This window comes from Pseudopodoces humilis, chromosome 7, assembly GCF_049639895.1.
Source record: "Pseudopodoces humilis isolate 2021_Gansu_Grassland_sample_001 chromosome 7, ASM4963989v1, whole genome shotgun sequence".
Taxonomy (NCBI): domain Eukaryota; kingdom Metazoa; phylum Chordata; class Aves; order Passeriformes; family Paridae; genus Pseudopodoces; species Pseudopodoces humilis.
Window position 1 is genome coordinate 59923585 of NC_142206.1, and position 21759 is coordinate 59945343.

General features: G+C 47.9%; 1 protein-coding gene across 6 annotated transcripts in view; it reads right to left on the reverse strand.

Moving 5' to 3' along the window:
* Nucleotides 1-21759, reverse strand: part of SAMD4A (sterile alpha motif domain containing 4A) — a 97703-nt gene that overhangs the window by 57598 nt on the left and 18346 nt on the right. Inside the window, exon 2 of one of the 6 annotated variants that reach the window (XR_001331844.2) lies at nt 6470-6783. The exons of the other annotated variants lie outside the window; for them this stretch is intronic. The gene's annotated coding sequence lies outside the window, so the exon portion shown is untranslated. The remainder of the gene's footprint in view (nt 1-6469; nt 6784-21759) is intronic. 6 annotated transcript variants of the gene reach the window in all.

Below are 21759 nucleotides of genomic sequence, written 5' to 3' on the forward strand. Positions count from 1 at the left end.
CCGTGGCCTTACCATACAAACCCAGTTTCCTGGATACTTGCACCACAGCCTCTAAATTCTCTTGTGGTCTGGACTTCATGGGCTGCTGGTTTCAATATTTTCAGATGCTGGAAGCAAGGCAAGTTCCCTGCAAGTCCCAGACATTTTCTTAATTTTTTTTTTTTTGTGTTTCATTTTCCTTTTCTGTGATGCTGTGGAAGAGACACAAGCCATGATGTGGCAGGACACAAAGGTAGCTCTGGACACAGCTGGGTCCTTCCATCCCTGACTCTCAGCAAACCTTCTAATAGATGATGGGGCTGCCTGAAACCACAGTTGCTTCCAACCTTTTTTCATGTAAAGACCAAGTGAAGGTACTTTTCATTACATAGATATGTCTATTACCAATATAATTTATGGCTTGGCATTATTCAGGGAGATTAATGAAGCGTCCTTGCTTCTAAAGATAAAACATCTTTCCAAATCCTTCTGATACATGTACTGCTTGCTCAGCATTCCTGCATTATTCATTGGTAACATCAGAGCACTTTAGCAGTGCCTTTCCCATAGCATTGCCCTCCAAAATGGGCTGCTCCAGGTGGGCTGAGGAGACCCAGACTCACCTCCTTATCCTGAACAGGGCAGTGTAACTCCTCTGTGATTGTTCAGGTGAATGGGGCTGTCTCTCCACTGTTTCTCCCCAGAAGCCTCCTAGCCTTTCACATTGGGGTTTATCCTCCAGCCTCCTAAAGGATCATTTAGGTTTGAAAAGATCTTTAAAGATCCCAGATCTTTCAGTCCAGCCATTAACCCAGCACTGCCAAGGCCACCATTAAACCCTGTCCTCAAGTGCTACATCCACACATCTTCTAAATCTCTCCAGGGATGGGGACTCCACCACTTCCCTGGGCAGCTGTGCCAGTGTCTGACCTTTGCCAGTCTGATGCTGGGGACTCTCTGGGTATCTTACCAGGCAAATTTCCCCAAAGTTCTGTGAGAAGCTGAGGCTGCTGACACAAGCAGTAGCATCTGATCAGCCAATGTGTGATGCTGAGTAAGGACATGTTTGTCATTTCTTCCTGGCCTGTTTCACAAGCTTTGTGGCTACTGTCATGCCCCGGGCACCTTCACAGCACATGGGGTGAGGCCTTAAAGGGAAAGGAAAAAACCCAAGCTCTGCAGAGGTGACTGCAGCTGGCTACAGGGATCAAAGCTCAGGGCAACAACTCCCATGAAACTTCAACACTGACAGGCACCGGGACTTCACCCGACAGCCAACAACAGGGAAGTCAACCTTACTGCACATTTGAATCAGAGCTTCAATTCTGTGCACCCTAAAAACCATTTATTTTCTGATAGTGCTGTGCCCTTTGAGCTGATGTGGGGAGACGGGACCTATCTGATTGACCACTGTTTTAGGAATGTCCAAGCCAAACCCACCAGGTCAGTGCTTCCCTCTCAGTGCAGAACACAGACCCCACCCTGATCACAGAGCTCTGCAGATCTGGAGCTGGGCAATGCTGCCTTGCACTGCCCAAAACCAGACCCTGGTTCCACACTGGCCACACAAACCTTACCAAGAGAAACCCACCACCAACCCCACTCCATCTCAGAGAATCACATCACCTGTACATTCAGAACTCAACAAAACCCTCAGTGCTGGCAGAGGACAGGCAGGGAAGAAGGCAGCAAATACCTCTGCAGCTGTGTGAAAACAGATCCTCAGCAACGAGCATTCAGGAACTTGCTTTTGATCTCAGGTTTTGCCTGTAGCATCTCCTTGATGAAACCTGTATTCCATCAACAAATCCTAGCCCAGGGGATAAACTGCATAATCAAACATCTCAGCTTGTTGCTGAATTTCCCAAAATAAACAGCATGTTCACAGTATCAACCCAAACTTTGCTAATCCTCCCCAGCTATCTGAACACTGGTGACCTCCAGCAAAGTGTGTCACGGGCCTTCACCATCCTCACTGCAGGAAAACAAAACCTGCACTTCAGCCCAGACTTCCCTGATGCCAACTGTGCTGTCACACAGGAGAGCAAGGCAAATATTTCACTATGGGAGTGAAATTCAGAGCTCACACAGAACCATTTCCAGTTCAGGCAGAGAGAAGTGCAGCTCCCTCACTCTCCCACCCACAGCCCCAGGTGTCCTGCAGAAACCACAGCTCCCAGGGACTTTCCCTTCTCTTCCAATGGCAGCTTGGCTTCCAGAAAATGAGGGCTCAGGGCAAAGTGGTGCAAGAAGCATTAGTTTTATAGAAGAGGGGAAATTTGTTTGAGATAAGGGCACCCAAGCACTGGACCAAGGAGGCAGGACAGTCTTTTTCAGAGGACAGGTTTAAGAGCAGAGAAGACAAATGTGTCCAAACAGGCCCAACACCACCAGAGCAGAAAGACAGAGAGGTCACCTCAATGCTCTTTCCAGGGGTCTGTATAGGAGATGTTTTCAATAACTTTATAAGCAATATAAAGATAAAAACACTCATTCAGAAAATTCAAAGCTAACCAGTTCAAGGGACATTTCCATTGCTTGTTCTTCTTGAGGGTCCTGCACACATCAGCTGATGCTGTCCCTACAGAGCAAGGGTGGGCTGTATCACAGAATCACAGCAGGGTTGGATTCAAGGGATCTTAAAAATCACTTCTTTCCAACCCCTGGCATGGGCAGGGACACCTTCCACTATCTCAGATTGCTCCAAGCCCTGTCCAGCCTGGCTAAAAAACTTCCATGGATCCAGGAGCAGCCACAGCTTCTCTGGGCACCCTGTGCCAGGGCCTCAGCACCCTCACAGGGAAGAATTTCTTCTCAATATCCCATCCATCCCTGTTCCTAACAGTGGAAGCCATTCCCCCTTGTCCTGTCACTCCATTCCTTGTCCCAAATCCCTCTTCAGCTCTCTTGGAAACCATTTGGGCACTGGAAGCAGCTCCAAGGTCTCCCTGGAGCCTTCTCCAAGCCAAACAATCCCTGAACATCTTCCCATAGATCTTCTGCAAAGGTGAAGTCAAGCTCCACTCCACACAGCGGAGCAGAGATCCTCCTTGGCTAAGCAGGACTGTGACTCCAGCTCTAGCTCCAGCTTCCTATTGTTCAATAAAATCAGGATAATTCACACCTGCTGGGACACTTTCTCACCTCTGGCAGCTGAAGCCAGCTGGAAGTTTACAGTCAACAGGTTTCTCTCCCTCCTTTGCTTGAGTTGAGTGAAATTATTTTAAAGACCCTTTGCCTAGAACAACACAGACAGCAGTGTTTACTTAAAAACAAACAAGAAGGACAAAAAATGCTTTTCCTGAGCTTCTCAAGGCACGAGGGTTTGACTGGAAGGTGCAGGGCTGGTGGGGAGGCCAGTCTTGCTCAACAGCTACAGTAGGTGATACCACAGAGCACCTGAAAGGCTGGAAAAATAGCTTTAGAAAGCATTAGCTCCCACACTTTCATGTAATCAGATACAATGCTAGCCAACAAAATCCTGGGTTTAATAGCCAATCCAAGTTTTCCTTGGCTGGCAGACAAAATTTGCTTTCTGTTTTTTAACTCCAGCATAAGTCACTCTTGAGAAACAGATTTTGCCTGCATCGTATTTTAAACAAGTCAATATGAATGTGATTTAGAGGAGTTAGAACTCAAAGGTTGGGGTGCTGTCTTTCCATTTCTTATTCCTGACCAAATGTCCCACTCCTGTCTATCTGTCTGGCATGTGGGAAGCCTGTCTAGGGCAGCAATGTGTGACCCCCCCAGTGATTTGTGAATGATTTTCCATCACTCTCAGCAGATTTATTCTGGTTTATAGCCATTGTATTGACATGCTCATTGTATCTCACTGTCCTGGCCCTACAGATCTCCATGTGTGCACAGGTAAGAGAGAAGCTGCAGGTAAGACTCCACATGGAAAAAAAAGGTGTCCATTACAGTGATTTCATGTATTTAATAAGAGAGGAATCAGGGCATACATATATATATATATATAATATTTTAGAATGTTACCCTTTTTTGATAATTGGCCTATTCATTTTTGGGTACCGAGATTCTTTCTGAACTGGTTAAGTTGCAGTTTAGATTCCTCTCAACAGCTGAACGACTTGTTTTCCAGTTTTCTAAATCCACATATGCACAGGAAATAGCTGACAACTTGTGATCTAAAGGTGAGTATTGTACAGTGTGTTGGTTGTCTTAAGGCAGCAGCTGGATTTGATGATCTTAAAAGGTCTTTTTCAACCTAAACTATGAATCTACAGGTATGTATTTGAATAAATACACTGGTTTTGCAAGAATAGATTATTCTGAAGATCAAAAGCGTAGGTATTGCACTGTATGGTTACACTACATTACTGCAGGATGCATTATTACAAATGGGATTTTTCTGTCTTCAGAGCTGAATTTAAAACCCAACAGGTTGCTAAGAGGCCTTCAAGGTTTTATTTTTTAACTTTCTTTAAACCAGCCATGGACGACCAGGGACAAGAACCTGTCGGTGCAGCCCAGAGCCCAGGCAGGCAGGAGGCACAGCAGCACATCAGATACAGCAAACACATGACCAGGGCTCTAAAAATACACCCTGCTATCAGGAGGGCCAGGAATAGCCCAGGAAGGGGGGATGGATGGAGCCCTCCTGACAGGATTTTCTTTGTTTTATTTTTTCACACCTCCCAAAGGCTGCAACTGTGAAAGATTAACCCTGTGAGAGGAGTCTTCGTGCTTGGCTCCAACCATCACCCACATGGGGCAATCCCTAGGGAATGGCAATCCCTAAGGAATGAAGTGGTGCCAGCAGCACCAGGTGAGCCTGGTGCTTCCAGGACCAGCACTGGGACAGGCTCCTTGGGCATCACTGCCGTGTGGCTGTGGCACTTGGGGACGAGATTTAGTGGTGGCCTTGGCAGTGCTCAGGGAATGCTTGGGCTTGATGATCTTGGAGGCTTTTCCCAACCTAAATAATTCTGTGATTTTATGATTCCTGTGACACCTTTTACTCTGAGTGTCTTCCCTGGCTGAAGGGATCAAAACCCCTGTTGAAAGCCCAGTTATTGATCTGCTTGGGAAAAGAGTGCGACCTGTCTTGAACATGCACAGCTGAGTTCAGAGTGCCAAGAAAGCTCCCTCCAGGCACTGCATAAAGGGAACTTCACAGGGAGGAAGTAAAGTGAGATCACAGCCACTGCCAGGTAACCTAAGGGCCTGCCACGAGGTTGGAACATCCTGTCTTCTCCCTGAAAAGGGATCGGTATTTTCAGAATGTGCATTCTGAGACAAGGCTGGAGCTCAGGGAAGAAACACGACAGGTCTGGGGAGGGACCAAAAAATAAACCCACCAAAAACCCCCACTACAAGACTGTTCACAGATTCATCACTGCAAGGCTCAGGAGGGGCTGCACTGTGGTCATTTAACTCCAACTGACTGAACTAGAAGAGGAGAGAGAATTTTACATTTGGGGAGCCCTGCACCAGGGATCCTGTGGGAAGCTGACATTCTCAAATTAAACCCTATGCAGAGTCCACCTAAGTCCCTCATAAGCTGCTGCAAGGGTTAATCACACCACAAGCTAAAAACCCAAACTCCATCTCCAGCCTGAACATCTCCAGCATCCATTTCCAACCCTTTGAGTTTCTAAAACCAGCTACTGCCCTCCGCTGAGAGCGCCCCCGTCGGTATTTATATACGGATGGATCAATTCCTTGTGTCCTCCTGGATAAACTAAATGACTGAGTTTCCTTAATCATTCCCCTGAACACAGGCTGCCACAAGTACTTCTCCCAGAGCACTGCCTGCTGACAGGGACTAACACAGATTTATCCCCCAGGCAGCACATCCTTTATTCGCTGTGTTATTCCTGTCCAGAGACCTGGACTTCCCACATCTTTGGTAAAGGCCACATCTTAAATTTTCCTCCGAGGAACTTCTGCTTAATATGCAAACCAGACCAATCAACTTTCCATTCAAATTCATCAGCATTTAAATGAGGGTGAGTAGCTGCTGTGCACAGCAGGGCTGGACTCACAGGTCTAAGGGCAAGGGGAGAAATTAGGATAAACAACACCCATCGTATTGATCACAAACCCAGCATGTCTGTCACTCTCCAGATTACTGTCTCCAGCAGCTGGTACTGTCCTAACCTGCAGCCACATCTTTCCTAAGCCTGGGTTTGCTCCAGGGGGATTTATTACAAGATGTGGGAGGAAGAGCCCTCCCATCCTTTCCTGCTGAGGGCATGATGATTATTAACAGAATCATTTAGGTTGGAAAAGCCCTCTAAGATTGAGGGCAACCATTTACCCAGAATTGCCAAGCCCACCACTAACCCATGTCCCCAGGTGCCACATCCCCATGGATATTAAATCCCTCCAGGGATGGGGACTCCACCACTGCCCTGGGCAGCCCATTCAAATGCTTGCCAAAAAAAGATGCCTGCAGAGAGAAATTCACACAGAGAGGTGAAAACCTCACTCCCACCTCCACACCCAGGTGGCAAATTCAGTTTACCTCCTCTCCTTTTGATGGAGGGTTTGGTTTAGCCCCTCATGGCCTCCATGAGCACTCCCACATCTCCTCCCTGTCCCAGTTGTACCCCTGGCTGCTAGCAAGGGATGGATGCAGAACCAGAACTGTTCAGGGCACAGGGAATTAAGGAATTATGGAGAAGTCCAAAGCAGCAGCTACAACCAGGGACTTGCTTTCTATCTGTGCTTCCAGGTGAAGAACTGAACGCCGCCATCCACGGGTGAGCGAGGAGACGGGGATGAAACAGGGCTGGGCTCCTTATCCCCCCTCCTTCTTCTTCAAGGGCTGTGAAGTGCCTGAAAATAGAACATTTTGTAATGGCAAAAAAAAAAAAAAGTAAAAGAAGCAGAACTGGGTCAATCAGCAAACGGGCTGATTTAAGAGAGAAATCTCAGCGTTCGTAATGGGCTAAAAACGGAGCTGATGCGTTGCCGAGAAAGAATATAATTAAGAGGCTTTTTAAAGCGGCACTTCCCCACCCCAGCCGCAGAAATCACAGCTCACACTACCAGTATTGCTTCCACCTCATGGAGCAGGAATGCGCTGGCGTGCCGCAAGCTGGCCCAAGAATGCGGAGTTTCCGTGGGCCGGGAGAAGATCCCGAACGGCAGCGGTTCCTGGCATTCCTTCGTGGGTACATCACTGCTATCCAGTCATAAAGCACAGCAGCGGAAATCGGGGGGGAGAGCTGACGTTTTCATTCTTTTGGTGTTCAATGAGAGGGGCTGGGAGAGCCCTCAGTAAGGGGTAAGTGAATGAAATAAAAATTAAATAACGATGGGTGATGGGGTATCTCTCGTTGGAGGCTCTTCCCAGGAATGGCCTGGGAGGATCTACAATGAGTACTTCTATAAGGAACACACTTTTCAACAGCATTGATTCAAGAATGAGCTTCTTGGAAGAATACCCTGCCCTAATTAGGTACAGATGGCCCAATTCGGACAGGCAGCAGGCAGGGAACTGCCAAAGGGAGATCTGTGGCCCTACACTACCCAAAGGGTCATGACAGCAAACTCTGCCTCCCTTTGGACACCAAACCCAAACCCATGCCTCAAAGCAGAACGGGACTTTCCTGGATTCTCCCAGGGCTGTACAACAGAGTCATAGGATTATTCAGGTTGGAAAAGACCTGTAAGATCATCAATTCCAACCACAAACATGGCTCAGTGTAAGTGCTGTGCCCCTCAAAGTTTGCTGGAGCCAAAGGGCCATGAGCTTGACTACAGATCCCGTAGCTCTGGAAACCCAAACAGCTGGGTGAAGCCACTGCTCCATGTCCAAGGACACTGTCATGCTTTGGGAGCATCTCTGGGGACATCCCCACCCACTCTACCCTGCCAGAGAGGAGCAGAGAGGATGAGTCAGTCCTAGAAAGTTCATTTCTTCGACTTCTGCTCCTTGCTCTAATTAATCTTTGGGGCAATGAGATAAGCAGCCCTTCCTTTAATCTTGCCCAAGCCAAACTGCATGTGGTACCATCCACCTTGGGGTGGTGACCCAGAGCTGGTGCTCTCCTTCCCCATCCCACAGCGACAAGCCTTTTCCTCACCATCTGTCCCGAACACAAAACCACATGGGATCAAGGAAAGCTCCACATCGGCTGGAGGTGACAAGGACAGAGAGGCTCAGAGGAAAAGCCACAAGGGGAGAAGCAGAGAGAGAGCTGCTCCTGTTGAGAAACCCCAATTACCCCAGTTTGAGCTATTCCACCTCCCTCTAAATATCCAACAAGGAGACGGCACATTGGGCGTGCCAAGCCCAGCAGCTCCCCACTGGAAAATTTTGGTTGGTGCCTCCCCTCTCTCCACACAAACCCTCACTCTCCCTCTCTTGCAGGCACGCACAGGGAAAGGGAGGGAGAGCAGAGCAAAAACCACAAGCAAATGTTCTGGTGCAGTATTTCCCCTTGTCAGACTCAAATCGTGTTTAAGGAATCTAAAAATAAAAAAAAAAAAAAACCAAAAAAAAAAAAGCCCTTCCCTAGTGCTGGAGGCAGCTCCAGTGGGACACACTGCTCTGGCTCACCAGTGCAAACACAGATCTTTCCACAAGAGCTTAAACAAACTGGAAAATAATTAAACATTACTGAGAAATTTAGTATTTTTCTTTTTTTAATATGGAAAAAATAATCGCGGTAGACGATATACGCTGGGAAACCTCCAAGATTTTGACCTTTAACTGAGCAGCTAGGACAGTCAGACAACTATGCCTGAGGATTGCATATACATGCAAAGGAGCTCCAGAGGGTTTTCCAAACCCTTCACAAACAAACCACACATCTCTTTAAAAAAAAAAAATAATAAAAAAGAGAAAAGACAAAAAAGAAATGTTTTGTTCTCCACTTGCCTGTCAGGGGATGCTTAAGTCCGTGTTACACATGACATTACCCAACCCTACACTGCACTCTGGGAGATTTTATTTCACGTGGACTCTCAGCTGAATAGGAGGAATGAGGCCTCTCTCCTGATTTTAAAAGGAAAAAAGAAAAGGGAAATGAAGGGTTAGATTCCTCATTACTCCAAGGAGTCTTTACATTGCTCTGACAATGAAAAAGAGTGCAGGGGAGTGTGCAGAAGAAACCCATTCATCTTCTGAGGGTCCTTCAGTCAGCCAAAATAAGATGTTTCAGCTTAAACACAAAAATCCTTATAGGAGAGACAACCAAACCTGTTTTGTTGCAGAATAATGCAGGGGACTCAAACCTTATCTCTGGAAAACTGGGATCAGAGGTAACCAACCTGATGTGACTATTTCCATACTGCCTCCCCTACAGAGGCTGGAGCTTCACAGTGTTTCCAGCGCTTTGGAAAAATAGTTTCAGGTTCTGCTGCCTCTATCTTGGCACCAAAACCAAGTTTCCATTAGTGAAAGGCTGAGGGATGATTTCACTTCAGAGCTGAAATGGGGAAACCAGCAAAATGAGTAAGATGTGGCTAAACACATGCTGGGGTCTTTGTTGTAAGCCTGTGCTGAAAAATGGGGGTTTATCCACTTTTTTGGGGGCACAAAATACCAAAAACACAAATGGGAGATGCTTTTGAAGAGGATTTCTGAGCTGCACCACCGTCAGGGATCATCAGAGAGGGTGTGGGACAGCCAGAAGGGAGGAGCCACCCCCAGGAGGGTGCAGGGGTACCCCAGGATGGGCAGGGGTCCAGAAAAACACCCTGGGACCCAAGAGGGTCTCCCCAGGCAGCAAAGGTGCAGGAATGCAGCAGACAGGAGCTGACCTCCAGCTTGCTGCCAGTGAATGCTGAGGTTATTCACGTCCAAACAAATAATTCTTCTATAAATAACGCGGCCGCTCTGACTTCCTGAGCGAAACCCTTCTCCTCTGGAGCTCCCAGAGCTGGAAGGAAATGGCATCAGCTTGGGAGCTCATGGCAGGAGGAGGAACTCCACAAAATTCATGTGAGGTGATCAGGGACCGGCTCCTCCACACGCTGTTCACATCCCTCTGTGTCACACGTGCTGGCTCGGGCACGTGTGACACACACCAGCTGCCACGCAGAGCACCACACAGCCAAAAAAAATACTTGTCTTCCTTCTATCCTGACCCCTTCCTTCTTTTTATGCCACAACAAGAAGGTCTGCAGCTCAAGCCATCAAGTGACAGCTCCTCATGTACATTAAAGATGCATCTTTTAGGCACCACTTCTCTTAGCCCAGCACAGCAAAGGCACCTTGGAGTCAAAAAGCATCAAGACACATACTTGGCAAGCAGCCAGGATGTGCTGCCAGCGTTCCCAAGCAGGAAGGATGCAACAGGGACTCAGGCCAGGCACAGAACAAGAGGGTGGGAAAGGTGCAGGTCTTTTTCCTGGGTCCTCTTGTGTTTGGAGCATCTCGGTCCATCTTGCTCCTGAAGGAGCCATGTGAAAACAGCAGTGGTTGGGTGCACCTGAGCCCTGCCCCGAGGGAGCTGGTGAAGCTGTTCCCAAAAACTTCCTGAGCCAGAGCCATCTGTCTAGACTGAGGACATTCCTCACTCCTCCATCAGCCCAGTGCCTGGTACGAGCTGTGTCCTCACTTGTCAAGGGCAGGATCCATGGCAAAACCCCCCAGGGCAGAATCCTAATCATCCCAGGAAAGCCAACAAGCCCCGAAGAGGTATTTTGGCACCTGAATTCCTTGGACCAAGAAGGATTCAGCAGAATGTTCAGGCATCTCCTCCAGCCCCAGGACCTCTCCATGGAGAGGCAGTACCTGGTGAGACCCCTTGGACACCTGGGAGAGCCAAAGCCTATCTAGGTGTCCAAGAGGACCCTTGCTAGGGTGGAAACATCCCTGGAAGTGCTCAAGGCTAGGCTGGATGGGGCTTTGAGTGACCTGGTCTAGTGGAAATTGTCCCTGTCCCTGGTAGGGTGTGAGATGAGATGGTCTTTAGAGTCCCTTCCAACCCAAATCAGTCTGTGGTTCCATGAAACCAAGCCCCCAGGAGCAAAGGATGATTCCTGCACCACTGCCCAGCCGTACGGCGCCATTGTAGCTGGAGATGCCGGGAAAAGTGCATGGAGACATGGCATCTCCAGACATCCAGAGCTTCAGAGAAAAACACACGAGATCTTCCCTAAGAGGTCTGACTCGTATCCTCTTTGTAGCCAGGAGAAAACCAGCCCAGGTGATATTTCAAAGCAGAACAGCAAAATCAGATTCTTTTTCCTTCTGCTTTTAAGGAAAACCAGACATCTCAGGCACACAAAGGCCTGAGTGCTTCCTCCCCTGTGCAGTTATTCTGTAACTACAACTGCCCGCTGGTTCCCAAACCTTTCAGCACTTGAGTCCCACTGACTTGCAAGAGGTTGCAGACATGAAGTTATTTAAAGCACTTTTAAAATATTAATTGACATTTGCCTTACAGAGGGGAAAAAAAAGGGAAAGAGACAGAGATAGGAACCCCAGGGATCCAGATGATCCAATTTCAGGCACCTAATTAAAATTAAATTTCAATTAATTTCCAATTACTTTAGTTTAAACTTATTTTGTATTTATACTTTTTTTTTTTTTTGCTAGTTGCCTAAAAATGAATCTGTCCCTTTAGTTGCTTTCCAATTAAATATCATCTTGACACTCAAATTAATGCTTTTATTTGGTAACTCCGAGATTATTCAAAAATCCCTGCACATTTGATTCAAGGACTTCAGGAGAACTTGACAGACATTCCCCACCTCCTTTTTTCACTATGGTAGGAATGATGAATCATTATATTTACTACAGGCTCATTCTCTGCAGCAACGTGTTAAACTCTGCTCAAGTGGAAACCGAAGAGAGCAGTGACAAGGTGGCTTCAGCACTGCAGAATATTTACGGAGACAACAATGGGATCAAACCTTATTCTGCTTGTATTGTGCTTTTTAATATTTTAATTTAAAAAATTATTATTATTAAACTCTCAAGAGTTTAGAAGCAACAGATTTTTTTCCTCAGCCTGGGGATCCCTGTCCTTGTCTCAGCCCTGATGACTTTCTCTGCTTTTAAGGGAGCAGCCATGGAACAGAACTGGTCAATTCAACCCAAAAGGAGGAAAACTCAGCACTTCAATAACCTCTTTATAGATACTTTGCTACAAACTCCCCACCCCCAAGAGCGTGACTTGAACACTCTGGCAGCAAACAACCATTGCTTGAATATTTAATATGAACCACAGCAACTCATCGTGGTATGTTTTTATACTAACACAGGTTGTCATCATGTGAAGTCTCGTTTTCATTCTTTTCTTATTAAAAAAAAAAGCTTTAAACAATAGGGATTTCTTGATTTTTATTTATTTAATCTGCCCTGTTCTGTATTTACACCCTACACTTCGCCTGAGTTTCCCAGCACTGTGCAAAGGCTGGGATCTGCTACAGAGAAACCGGATGGCTGATGATGTGATAAATACCTGCAGGCTCTCTGCCACCACTAATGAGAGAAAATATGTATAGAAGTAGGAAAAAAAAGCTCTCCAAAAGTTGGAGTTACAGTGCTCATCTCTGGAAGGATTCCCACACATTTTTGGAAGCATGCATGCCAGGGGGGAAAAAAAAGAATCCAACAAAACCTGTGGGCGTCTGAAGCCACCTCAGCTTTGAGAGACTGAAGATCTGGTTTAAAATTGGCAAAAACATCCTTCTGCAGAAAGACAAATTGCAGACAGGCGCGATTCAGTGCTGCCTGGGAGAAAACCTGGACCAGGATGTTTGCAGGGAAAGAGAGAGAGAGGGGGCAAGAAGTGCCCCAGAATGCTCTGCACCAGATTCCTTCCACTTTGCAATTGGAAATAATTATTTTTTTTCCATTAAGACATCACTGACACATCATGTATTTCTTCTTTTTTCCCCTAAAAAAAAACCCCAACAGAGCACTGGTTTACATCAGAGCTGCTTCTGTTGAGAACAGGGAGTTCCTGGTCACTTCAAGATCTGACGTTCATCCCTGCACTTACTGCTTGAGTGGAGCCACTCTGGGGTCACGGTGACAGATGTAGAAAAAAAATACCCAATAAACAACACAGCAAAGGGACTCCTTCGTGCCAGTCCATTCCATATTCCCCTGGGCTGAGCTCTGTGCTGCTGCACCAGGCTGGAGCTGAGCCAGCCTCACAGGGAGCTGCAGGAGCCGTGGCACAGCAGCAGGGACTTGGGCAGGAGCACGCAGGGGCACCTGAGGCTGCTGCCAGCCGATAAAATGATGTAATTTCTATGTCCCCTGCTTCCCTGTTACCACTGTCTGCCCAGCTGCAGCCAGGGAAACAAGGGAGACAGTTTAGCTTAGAAAAGAAGAACTTAAAAACGAGGCCCTTTCCCTTAGCTGAAATGGAAGTGCAGCTTTATTTCTTGGGATCCAACGGAGAGGGAAAGAGGAAGAGGTATCAATAAGCACCCCGTCTTAAAGGCAGGGGGAAGAGGGTGGCTTACATTCACACAACCAATAAGGGGAACTGGGGAGAAAGAGATAAGGGAAAGAAACCTATAATTCTGCATTTTCAGGGGTACATTCTTTGGGTCATACCATTTTTCCTAACTGCATTACGACAATAAAACACCCACGCTGAGCCCAAAACAGAGACCTTGGAGTGGTGTCTCCACACCCTCCGTGTGCATGGCTGAGTGACACTATCACCTCCAAAATCACTTAGGCGTAGTTTAGAATTGCTTGTACCTCCAAGCACGAGAAGCTGAAAGATTCCTGGCACCAGCACACGCCACAAAGGACTGAAATCCTACATTTGTTGCCCCTGAGGGCTTTTCAACTCCCTGGACACCTTGATAGCCCTGTGGCAGCCAAAACCAGGCTCCTGGTCCCCCTCCCTTAGGGAACAGCCAGCTCCCCCCATCAGCACAGCAACCACTCTGCTGTGAATGGTCACGAAAGTGAAGAAAAAACAACCATCCCATGCAGCAAAAATGGGTCTAAAAACCCAATGGAATAGTCAAGAAGTTACAACTCCCTTCAGATCATTAATGCACAGCCTGAGAAATAATGTCAGCAAAACTGCAAAGCAAATGCAGGTTTTTGTTTTTAAGCTGTGCAAGCAGCAGTTCTAAAAAAAAAATAAAAAAATCAGCTTTTCTCCAGTTTTGTTTTCCTCTTGAAATCTGTCAGTTTGAATCATTTCTCTGGATCAGGAAAGTGCTTTATGATCCTCCATCCCCAAACCCAACAGCTTTGCTCGTAACGCCTTTAGAAAGGAAGGGAAAAAAAAACCTCTTTCTGTTCTCTCTCTCCATCCTCAAAGAGGCTGGTTGGATTCCTGATGCTCCAGCATATTTCTGTCTTTTACCACACTTCAAGGCTATTTTTTCCCTGCCAAAATATGCAAGGAAAAGCAATACAAGCCCTGCAGCTTTGGGGGAAGGGCCAGCCCTGCAGCTCTTATTATCTTTGGATGGGAAAAGGGAGACAGACAGAGACACTGTTGATGCCTGGGATATTTCTAGATCCTACCACTGTCCTACCAAGGAAGTCTGAAACACAAAATGCCATTGGAAACACCACATGGACCATTAAAAAAAAGTCTAATTTGCTTATTAGCAAAAGTCTAGTTTGCTTATTAGCAGCATCTGGAGTCTCTTGGTGTAACCAGCTTGAAGATTGTGCTGGTTACACAGCTCATGTCCTGCTCTACACAATTTAAACCAGCACCAAACCCTCACCTGAACATTTCCTTGTGCTTGGGATGTGACCTGACATCCAGCTGTGCATCCAGCCAGGGTAGGAGCAAGCCAGAGCAAGACTCGAGGTCTGTGTTCCTCTCTCATGGTTCACAATTTGTCCCACAATTTTCATAAAAGTTTGGCGTTGACCAGTTCACAGCTGCGTGATGGTTCAACAATACAAAGCTCAGAACTCGTTATTTTGTGGGATCAGTCCCATCCCCACCCTGCCTCAGCCCTGACCAACAAAGGCAGAATTGCCAAGTGCATCAACCCAAACCACCACGGCCGTGATGATCCATCCATCAGCCCTAAATCCACAGTTCAGCACTATGGATGCTCTTCTCCAAGGATTTAAAATGGGGGGTGGTATTAACTGCTCTGCTGAAAAGTCAGACAGAGAGCAAGCACAGCTTCAAAGATTTATTTAATGCCCCCAGGACAAGACACAAAGTCCTTAAGTCTGTTTACCATTAGAAAAGAAGTAGCCCAAAGAGATTCCCATTGTTTTCCTGCTTCTGGGGTCATTTTCCCAAACTTGCATCTCAGCACAGTAGGTCTGGATAGAACCCAAGGGAAGTCCCCAGAAATGCTGGGCTTTTGGAAGATAAGAGTTTATAAAGCATCACTTTTAGGCCTTGTTACTGGGAGGATTTCCCACACGTCCCCTTGCAATGATCCCAGCACAAATTCCCTCTCAGGCTGAGGATGTGGCATCCTGTAGGTCGTAGGTTGATACAGCAACCACACGGGAATGGCAGGAGTTTGCCAAGGTACACACAGACTCCCTAATTTCAGCTCCCCAGTTTCAGCACCCAGAGACTCAGGAGACAAAGCAGGTAAACAGAATCAGAAAATCCCAGAATGGTTTGCACTGGAAGGGACCTGATGCTTTCTCATTCTCCCCCCTGCCACAAGCAGGGACACCTTCCAATATTCCCAGATTGCTCCAAGCCCTGTCCAGCCTGGCCTGGGACACTTCCAGGGATCCAGGGGCAGCCACAGCTTCTCTGGGCACCCTGTGCCAGGGCATCCTCACCCTCACAGGCAGGAATTCCTTCCCATCCATCCCTGCCCTCTGGCAGTGGGAAGCCATTCCCCCTTGTCCTGTCACTCAGGCCCTTTTCCAAAGTCCTCCAGTTCTCCTGGAGCCCCTTTAGGCACTGGAAGGATCTCTGAGGTCTCCCTGGAGTCTTCTCCAGTCCGAACAGTCGTAACTCTCTGCCTTTCCTAATGGGAGATGTGCTTCAGCCCTTTTATCATCTTCATGGCCCCAAAATAACACCAGCCCCATGCTGCTCACATCCCTGGGGCATCCCCAGCCACCACCCCATCCACTACAGCCACAGGAAAGCTGCCAGGTTTTCATCCACAGCTCCATAAAACAACGGGCATCTGTTCACTGACTCCACCGCGACACAAGCCCAGACTTTACAGAGTTTATCCAAAACAATTCTTTCCAGCTCAGGAAAACCGAGGCTCCCTGGCTGAGGGACAGGCCCTGCTGTTCCTGTGCACGTCGGCTGTCCTGAAAACTGCCCCGAGCAGCCGTGCAGATGGCAAAAATGCTCTTTTTTAAAAAATCCTTTTGAGCAGCATCTCCCTGAGATGGTCCCATGGGAGGAATCTGGCTCAGCTCTGGAGACCACGCATGGGTCTGACAGGAACAGGACTTGCTGTGCTGATGGTCTGGGAAATCCCTCCCACCCCTTTCACAGATGTTCCTCCAAACACTTCTGCTGATTGAAACGACACCTCTGTGCTCAGATGAACATATGGCTGCGTTTGTACCAACACTGCTTTAATTGTTCCTGCAAGGTGCTTTCAGGATGGGCTAGACCACAAAAGGATCATTACAAACCTTTTTATGAAATAAATAGGCTCTAGGGTTTGTTTTTCCCCCTGCAGAGCCTGACCATCCCTCCTGCAGTGTCTGGGTATGAGCCTTGGAGCTGTGGTCCAGGTGCCTGGCTTGAGGACACAAGCTGTCCCCTGCTTCTCTGGGTATCCAGCTGGAAAGGGTCCAGAGAGCTCTAATTAACCAAACTCCTCCTTTAAATTTACAGAGCCACTTTTCCCAAGGGCTCCCCTGGAGATGAGGGAGAGATGATGTGCCCTGTGAGGACAGATGGATGCAGAGCTGTCAGCTCACACAGGTGCCAGTGCAAACCAGCCCCTCCAATGGTTTTATGGCCAGGAGGACAAAAAGGAGAGCTGAGAACACAAAAGTTCACTGAGACAAGAGCAGCTTTACCAATCCCACAAGCACACCAGGAAAGGATTTGCCAAAAGATGCTCCTGCATCCCAGGCTGGCCATAGATCACTTCTTTCCTCAAGGGCATCTAGGTCTCACTATACATAATCCCAGCTCTTCTCAAACTAAGGTTTTACCACAGGGGAAAAAAAAAATCCACTGGGGAAAAAGGACCCTCCAGGTGAAAGGGGAGTAGGGAGTCCAGGTAAGACTCTCTTCCAGAAGAAAACAGTCCAGCTACAGAGCCACAAACAGCTGAAGGCAAGAGGAGTGAACCTGAAAAACAGGGAACATGTGGGCCAGACAAAAGGGGGTCTATGGTTAGAAATAAATTTTAAAAAGGAAAAGGCAGGAGAGTGGTACCAAAAAAGAAACCCACCAGGAGTGATGCAGAGCTGCCTTTCAGTGCTCCAGCCCTTGTGTTTTCTGGCCTTATTTATGAAACACAAATAATCCAGCCTTCTCCATAAGCAGCCAGATCCGGTGGAATTACATGTCTGAAAACTCTCGGTAAACAGACGGAAAGCTGTGGAAACACAGCTTAAGGCAATGTGCATTAACAAGGAGGCCTTTATCGCTCAACCTGGCACAGGGAAGCTGCTGGCCTTGGCTGGAGTCCGTGCAACTGGTGTGTTCCATGGGCTGCAGGCCGGCCACTCGCCCCAGCAGGGGATACCCCCAGCTCCATCCAGATTTTCCCTCCTCAGGATGCAGATGGGACCCCACTGGGAATGGGCAGGGAGAAGGGATGATGCTACCCATCACTGTCCCTTCACAGGGCAGAAGGAGGGATGGTGAGAGCAAACCACCCTCCCCACTCAGCACTGAGCATCTGCCTTCACATCTGGATAAAATCCCTGCAATGCCACTGACATGTACCAGGTTAGGCGTGGGAGAGAGGATTTCCAGCCACGGGAGCACATCACCCACTGGAAAGAGCAGCAGGCAAGAGCTGACCCCGTTTCAGGGAGCTGATGGAAAATGCTGAAATCAAATCCAGCTCACCCAGAAAGCAGGAGCTCAGCTACAGGAATGAGGGAGAGCAATTGTCTGGCCAGACCAGAGGATCAGCATGCTCCCTTCTGGCTGGAGGATCTAAGGATACAAAAGTATTTTCCAGACCAAAAACATATGCATTTATTTTCAGAGATCTCCTGTTGAGGGACAGCCCTGCTCCTACAGGAACAAATTCCCACCTCTGCCCAAAAAGCTGTTCCAAACCTTTTGCAAGGAAACCTTGGGGCAGAAGGGACTGCAGAGCATCTCCTCCTTTACCTGCACAGGTGAGGCAAATGCTCCTTGCATGCAGGATGAACGGAGGGGCTCACATATTTTGGCCAAGATGGCCACATCCAGGCACCCCCCAAAAGCAGAAACCCCCACTCCCGTCTCTCCCTCCTTTACTCACCCTTTACTCACTGCAAAGCCACTGCAGCCTCCTGCTTCCACAATGTGCTCAAAATAAATTATTATACTCAGTCCAAATAAATTACTGTACTCAGCTCAGACACCTTAGCTCTTGTTTCCAAGCTATTCTTGACCAAAGAGAAAATAACTCAGAAAAAAATCAGGTGGGGCTTTATTTTTTCCTAACCAAAGAAACTTGTCTTCTACTTAAACTTGCCTGATGATAGGAGGGGAGTCAGGGCTCCTGATGAAGATGCAATTCTCTGTGACTGTCAGATAAGGAAAAATAAAGTCTTACAAATGCATTTCCTGAGCAGGGATCTGTAATGACTACAGAATCCCAGAATGGTTTGGGTTGGAAGGGACATTAATGATCATCTCATTCCACCCCCTGCCATGGCCAGGGACACCTTCCTCTATCCCAGGTTGCTCCAAGCCCATCCAACCTGGCCTTGGACACTTCCAGGGATTCAGGGGCAGCCACAGCTGCTCTGGGCACCCTGTACCAGGGCATCCCCACCCTCTGAGCAAAGAATTCCTTCCTGACATCTCACTGAAACCTGCCCCGTCAGTTTAGAATGACTGGATGGTTTAGTCCACAATGAGGACTCTGATACAGGAGGATAGGAATGACAAGGCTTTGCTTTGAAAGCTGAAGACTGAACATTCTTCCTACATTTACACTTCCAGCTGCACAGGTGTCCTTTAAAGCCACACTGAAAGGCATCAGCACATTTCTACCTGCAGCTTAAGAGGGACCACACGAGCGCTGCGCAGCACCGTGCCCACACCATGCTTTGTGCTTACCGCAGCATTTTCCATCCAAAGACCTGTGTGAATCCATTCATCTTCCCAGTCCCTCTTACAGAGGGAGGAGAGGACCAAGAAACAAACCTGGGCTAAAGATGAAACCATCCCACTGGGATTGCCTTCAGCACAGACCTGATGTATTTTTTAATTTCTTTCCCCCAGACCTGCAGAGCACACAAAAGGTCAAGCATCAGGTCAGATGGCAATGCTCTGACTTCAACCTGTGCCTCTCCAGGCAGGAGCTGTGTGCTGTCCAAGCCCATGCCAATGTGATTTTTTGAGCCCAGAAGATCAGATTTTACCACCTGAATGCAAGTACAGGACAAGGTCAGATATCTGGGATGCAGGGATGTGGGTCACAGATCTTGAGACCCTGCAAGAGTTTACTCTCACATTTTCTCTTCCCTCAGTGTCACAATATCTTCCCCCAGGTCCTGCAATTCCTGATGACTTGACTCTGGAGCAGGGATATCACAGGTGAGGTGGAAATGCACAGGGCAGCAGATCCAGTGGGAGGAGGAGCAGGAGGAGCCGCTTCCTTCACTGCAGATGCCCTGTCCCATTCCTGCCCCACGGCACAGCCACTTATCCTGTGCCTGCAGGAGCCAGCTCCTCAATTTAAAACAGCCAGAGAGCAGCTTTGAAACAACAGCCAAGCCTCTGGGATATCTGATATATCTGGGATATGTGCATGCCAGAGGAGGAAGGGAACACATCCCCACTCTTCCCTTCAGCTTCTCTCGCAGCCCTGGATGTGGGGAGCAGCTCTGGCACCACCAGACAGTGCCCACATTCCCATTTGCCTGCCAAAAACAACACGGCAGCAGCTCTAAGAGGTCTGGGTTAGGGACATCAACTCCTAGTCTGGGACATGAGGAATCCCACAGCCAGCAAGGAGTCCCCTTGGAGCCATCTCACAGCAAGCCTGGGTGGGCAGGCACCTTCTCACCTAACACACCCAGGATTCCCATCCATCCATCCCACTTCCAGACTGGAACTGTGCAACAGTTTAGGTTGGAAAAGACTTGAGACCTTACACTGGCATGGCCACCACTAAACCGTGTCCTCACTTGCCACATCTCCACATCCCTGGAATACTTCCAGAGATAGAAGCTGGAATTCAACCATCCCCCCTGGCTGCACAAGGTCTCCCCAGCTGATGCTCTCCTGAAGGGTCTCTAAAGGACTCCAGGTCAGAGCCAGAGGGGATCCCTCTCCTGGGTAAAAGGAGGGAGAGGTGGGGGTCACCTGGGAATCTCTTGACCTAGGCTGATGCACCCTGGTCCTCTCAGGATCTCAGTGGGGAACCTTCCACAGGAATCTTGGCTTGCATTAGGGTGTGCTAGAAGAAATAAATAAATGCACAGAGCTGGTGGTGCACCGGAAGAAAAGAAAAATGAACCCAAAAATCCCAGAATGGTTTGAGTTGGGAGGGACCATAAAAACCACCTCGCTCCAATTCCCCTGCCTTGGGCAGGGGACACCTTTCTCTACACCAGGTTGCTCCAAATTTGAGCTCCAGCTGTTAGTTCAGACAGAAAATGCTTCCTCTCTCTCATGGCAACACAATAAAATATTTCTGTGGCTTCTACTTTGATGGGGAAATGGCCAGAGCTGAAAACACGTGGCCACAGTGAATCCCAAGCGAGCCCTTGCCACGCTCCACTGCCTGGCTCTGGCATGAGGGACACAACACTGTCCTTTAGCCCTAAGGAGGATTTCCTCTCCTTTTTCCTCCTCATTACCAGATATCACCAGCCACAGGGACATCGGGGAGGAAGGACGAACAGGAACTGTAAAAAAGGGTTTTTTTCAAAAACAGTTGGAATATTGCTCAGCTCAATTCATCCTCTATTTGATAGTTAAGGGGAAACAAAAATCCTTTGGACAGAGGGGGAGAACTTCAGCAGCTCCAGCCCCAACTGTCCACTTCCATCCCACAACCCTGAAGGTTTTTTCCTAAAACCTTTTCTGCTCAGGAGTGAGGATGCATGGCCCATACCACCATAGCCCTCACTTCCCTAAACACATCCCTAATGTGATTTCAGTGTTTCCACCCTGCCAAAAGCACCTAAAGCCTGAGAAAAGAGGGGCTACAGCATCCCTGCTCCCTCTCTGGCATGCAGGACACAGCAAGCTACTTGCACTCTAGTCCCTGTGTAGGCTGATGGGGAGGAAAGGAAAATCCACAGCTACAAAATCTCCATCCTGAACAAGCAGAGAAATGCAGGATGGAAGAAGGAAGCTGTGCCCAGGCTGGATGCAAAAGGATTCCCCAAGATGCCAAGAAGATGATTTGGGACCCACCCACAAGACATCCTCAGGAGAACACAACAAGAAGCAGCAGGGCTAAGAAAGGAGGGAAAACCACTGTACACATTCCCCACTTTTACAAGCTTTTTTCCAACTGCTAAACTAAAAAAACCCTGAGCAAATTTAGCAAAACATGTCAACAAGTTCTATATTATAGCCCAGACACACGTGTTCTCCTCAATAAGTTATATTTTTAGAAGCCTTTTGCAAAACCTGTCAGTGTTGGTGGGCCTTTTGTTTTCTTTGCTAGCTCCAAGTATTCACAAGCATCCTGGAGACTTTAACAAAAAAAAAAAGGCCATTTTTAGACTTGTATGTGCAGAGAGGACTAAGAGAGTGTCACCATGTGTCT